General features: G+C 40.9%; 1 long non-coding RNA gene across 1 annotated transcript; it reads right to left on the reverse strand.

Moving 5' to 3' along the window:
- Positions 1-274: 274 nt before the first annotated feature.
- Positions 275-2132, reverse strand: LOC139046247 (uncharacterized). Its single transcript, XR_011506082.1, has 3 exons — positions 1948-2132; positions 1586-1657; positions 275-1007 (listed from the first exon to the last, which is right to left on the reverse strand). It is a non-coding gene; the product is annotated as an uncharacterized lncRNA (long non-coding RNA).
- Between the last annotated feature and the right edge of the window lie 2862 nt (positions 2133-4994).

Consider the following 4994-nt stretch of genomic DNA (forward strand, 5'->3'; position numbering starts at 1 on the left):
TTATGCTGTGTGTATATCTTTCTTTTTTGATTGGCACCTAAGCTAACATCTGTTGCCAATCTTATTTTTTTCTTCTTCCCAAAGCCCCCCAATACATAGTTGCATATTCTAGTCGTAGGTCCTTGTTGTGGCATGTGGGACGCTGCCTCAGCATGGCTTGATGAGCAGTGCCATGTCCACGCGCAGGATCTGAACCAGCGAAACCCTGGCCCGGCGAAGCTGGAGTGTGTGAACTTAACCACGTGGCCACAGGGCCGGCCCTGAGTGTGTATATCTTAACAATAAAAGGTTAAGGAAAAAATATTATCTAAATGAATGAATGAATGGAAATTGAATGAGTGAAGTCTATATAATCAAATGGTTAATTCTGTATACCAATTCTGGTTACAAGGACAAGCTGATGAAATCAGTCGTCCCCTAAGGATGGAAGCATTACAGGATAAGACAAGTATTTACTGAAAGGCAACATAATATGCAAATTATCCTATCCTAGGACTCAGTGGAATAAATCCACTACCTACCGAGCTGTGTGGCTATATAGCTTCCTTATGTCGTACTTTTTTGATCTATAAAGTAAGGTTGGTTGGACTAGAGGATTCCAACATTTCTTTGAATTCTAAATTTCTTACCAACGTTTTTGAGAGAAAGAGAGAAAGAGAGGGAAATGATGAAGGTCACCAAATGGCCAAAGCATTCAAGATTTCAGTTGCACTGCTATTAGAAGATAGGCAGTTAACAGAATCTGACAATGGAAAAAAGGCGTACTTAGGAGGTTAACGTTCATTTTCTACTTGGCTTCATGATATAAATTTAGGCTTTCATCTGCATTCAACCCTACATAACATCCTATAAGACAAGGGAACACTGTTTACAGCATGGCATTTCAAGTATCCAGATGACGGTCCATTTGGAATAGATTACAACTCTGCTTTCTGTCATCAGCATTCTCGTACCCATATTGCGTCCATATGTAGCCAGGGTCCATTTGTTGGTCCAGTTTTCTTTTACTTGGGGGAAAAAGGAAAAAACGGGGGAACAGTTTAGCATAGAAGTCTTTCTTAATATTCACTTTTTTCTAACTTTTCTAGATTGGAAACTAAAAAATCATATGATGGTCTATCAGCAAGTAATGTCCATTAATAACGCCACAGCAGAAGTGAAACTGAATCTCATCAACTTGAACTGTAAGCTCCTATCTCAGAAACCATAGCAATCCATGACCTTTACTCCAAATATGTTACAGATATGAGACCAGGAGTGTCACTCCGATATAGTCTAATGAGAGGAGCTTCTTTTTTATTTTCCAGGCTTGGTTTAAAAAAAAAATGTAACTTCTTTGAATAATGACATCTTATTAAATGCAAAAGGGGTCAACAGTTTTCATCGTCCCCAGTGATATTATATACAGTTCTTTTTATGGTTTCCGACAAAGGATCTTAATTAGACCTTAGAAAAGACAAGTTCATTTTTTAGCCAACTTTGAAAGATGATCTTTCCTACCTAATTCTACCTAAAAATCAATACAGACAGTTTTGCCTTTAGCAGTTCCCAGACTGATATCTACAATGTGCCATCTCCCACTCACCTGCATCTAGTTTTCATTCCCCAAATATTTCTTTGTTCCTCTTTAACAGCCACAAAGAAAGATCTGGTCAGACTGCATTGAGAACATCAGGAAAGGAAAAGTTTCAGAGTGGGAAGAATGATAAAAGGGCTGCCCTCCTCGAACTGGGAAGCCTGAGAATTTGAGCATCGATTGTCAGAGAGGGTGATGGAAGGAGGGCTGGCAAAGGGATGGCCATGTGAGTTCTTTGGTACGAACTCGCCTCCCACAAACTCTCCCCTCTTCTGCCATTATGCGATTCCCTCCTCCCTACCTCCCCTACCATCAACCAGGAAGCCCATCTTCCCCACTGCAGAACCTCAAACTGGGCCACTCTTCCTCACCTTAGCAGTGTCCAACAATGGAACCTTTTCTTCCAATGCCATCCAAACACACCAAGCCTGCGTAGACACTACTAACCTGTAGACACTAAAACAGTTAATTGTTAAAGTAAAAACTAAAGTGTGAACATTTTTACAGTGGCTTCTGACAGGAAAACTACAGATCCAAGACAACTCTCCCCGATTCCCGTCTGACAAACACTGCACTTGTTCCTTCGAAGCCCAGGCACAATCTTACAAATCTAAACACTGGATTCCAAGTTGCCACTTCCAGTGGGTTAGGGTTGACCTGAAAGATGGAAAGTGATGGCCATCATTGCCTCACCCCCTAAAAGCAAAAAGTACAATTGCTAAGATAAGCACAGATAGCTGCCAAAGGAGGTGGGTAAGGTGAGTACTTCATCCTGGGTAAGGTAGATCTTTCGAGAGACCTGTGAGGACACCACACCGCCTGCCGTGGAACTGACCTTACCTCTAATACACCCCTTCTGATTCAGGACTTAAGGACAGTGTCCACTGGCCACCTGCAATATGCTCTGTGATGACACTGCAACCTTCTTCCATCCTCAACTGTTTAATGATCGAAGGCTTAAGCCTTTAAGGTATTTAACTAAAGGATTCAACTTTGTTGTAGATTTAAATGCAGTGGAAAAGCAAAATAAATTTCCATTGTTCTTGATGCCATACTCATACAAATTTGTCTGTTTTCACCTAATTCTGAACTTGTAAACATTTATTCAAGTGTACGGTAAAAGCGTGCAGTGTTCACTTATAATGAAAAATCACCCACCTAAAAATTCTATTCAGCAAATTTTACTAGTCAGCTTGAATTGGAGAAAACCTTCCTGACTTTACATAATCTCATTTGATCTCCAGTCGTTGTACTGAGTTCACATAGTTTTTACACATGTACTATGGACCCACCATATACAAAGTAGCTATCTGAATCAATGATGTATGTGGGACCTACATCATCTGACTTTGAATAAACAAGCTAATTGTTTGACATTAGTATAGAAGCATCATTTCTTTGTAATGGCTTGGATTTGTGACTTTTCTCCCTGTCACCCCACCCCTACCTACACACTCCCATTAATACAGGAATCAAATCATCCTTGTTTTATTCATATCAGGGTATTTCACCACAGATGTCTTCTGAAAACCTGCTAGATAACCAGAACCCCTCATTCATATTCACACTGTGTCTCAGTGCTTCCTGCATGATTTCTACACATTTTCCCGAATTATTTGGCATTCTTCTTCTCCTCCAAAGTTTCTGAAGGTAGTCCTAGCTTTCTCTCAGATAAAAACTGCCTAAAGTACTAAGTTACCCTTAATAATGAAGTTTGATGCATCCAATCAACTGTTGCACGATCACTGACACAGTAAAAAATACTAATTTGACTCTGCACCGTGCGGCTGACAGCGTCCTGCTCAAGTCAAACCCTTTGCAGCTTGTCTTGTTTTTAGCTCACTTGCCAGTTAATTAAACTTTTGTTAATTTTTCTATAAACTGAATTTAATACTAGAGGGACAAGGTAAAGAGACTTAGCAAAGAGTTTGGGAACCTTACGATCCCGAGGACCTGCTCCTAAAAGCGGTGATTTCTCTCCTCCTGCTGCTGTTTTCCCTACTAGGAAACCTTAACGCAACGATAATTTCAAGCTCAGTGTTTATTTCATTCACAGTGAGCTGGACGCTAATCTCTCCCAATTATTTTGGACCATTTGGACTTAGTGATTGGTTTGAAATTTAAAGTTTCTCAGCAATGAGGAATTGCATTTTTCATACTAGGGATAACATCATGGTACATACATAATGAATATTTTTTAAATGCACATCGTTTCCCAAAAGACTGGATTTTATGTGGAAATAAACAAAAACCACCCAAATGAGAACAAGCAGAGGCTCTCTATTCTGAGCGTCCTATAGCAAAGGTGTCGGCCACCATCACATGGGTTTGACAGAGATGCAAAGGCGGGCAGAGCAGTGGGAAAGCTTTATAATGAAAAAGGGAACTCTTGAGATGTGCCTCGATTGGCGGCTGTTGATGGGGAAGCAGGAAGTGGGCTAAATAAAAGGGGAGCATCCTATGGATTGGTTAGAAGAGCAAACATATTTGACTTTCTCCACTTGGTCCTAAATCGGAAGCAGGGGCAAAAATTAGGGAAGGTGACAGTTACTGATCAAGATCTGGCCATTTTGGGCCCATTGTTACTAATGAATTCATTCAAAAGCATGTGTGGCACCTATTCTGGCCCATGAATGATCCCAACACCAAGATGAAAAGTAAAGTGTTTCATTCAACGTCTTTGTGATCATGTCATTTGCAAACTGCTTTGAGACTTGTGTTCCCCATAGTGCAAGGCACGTAGTATGTGTTCAATCAAATCTGGTCAAATTTAAACACGCTGGTAATATGCTGCTGGTGCCATGGACTAGAACTATATGATCTGCTAACATCACCTTCACCAAGGAAGATATGATACCTGTCATGTGTCTTCCATAGGAACATGGCCTGTTTTCAGAAGGAGACCAGAGTGCCTCCAAGAGAGGGACTACATGGTAACCAATCCTGTGTCCTGCTGACACCAGGCCCAGGGCCTGGTCTTTGCTGGTGAAGGTCATCATCAACAACCTCCATTTGACAGATGTGGTTCATCTCACCCCCGGCATTCTCCCTTTAATCCATGCCCACCCCATGGGAACAAAGTGTGTGGGAACATGGAGGAGGGAGCCTGCTTTCTGCTGAGAATTTTCAGGAAGGTATTCTAAAGAGCAGACATTATAACACGTCCTTGAGGCATGAGTAGGATCATCGTAGTAGTAAACGGGGGGAAGAATATTCTAAGCAGAGTGAACACAGTGAATGAAAAAAAGTATAACGTACAAAAATGCAAATCAGGGTATATACCCAAAAGAATGGAAAACAGAGACTCAAACAGATATCTGTACACCCATGTTCATAGCAGCGTTATTCACAGGTGGAAGCAACCCAAGTGTTGAATGACAGATGAGTAGATAAACAAAAGGTGGTATATCCATACAAT

This window comes from Equus asinus, chromosome 2 (genome assembly GCF_041296235.1).
Source record: "Equus asinus isolate D_3611 breed Donkey chromosome 2, EquAss-T2T_v2, whole genome shotgun sequence".
In the NCBI taxonomy this organism is placed as follows: Eukaryota; Metazoa; Chordata; class Mammalia; order Perissodactyla; family Equidae; genus Equus; species Equus asinus.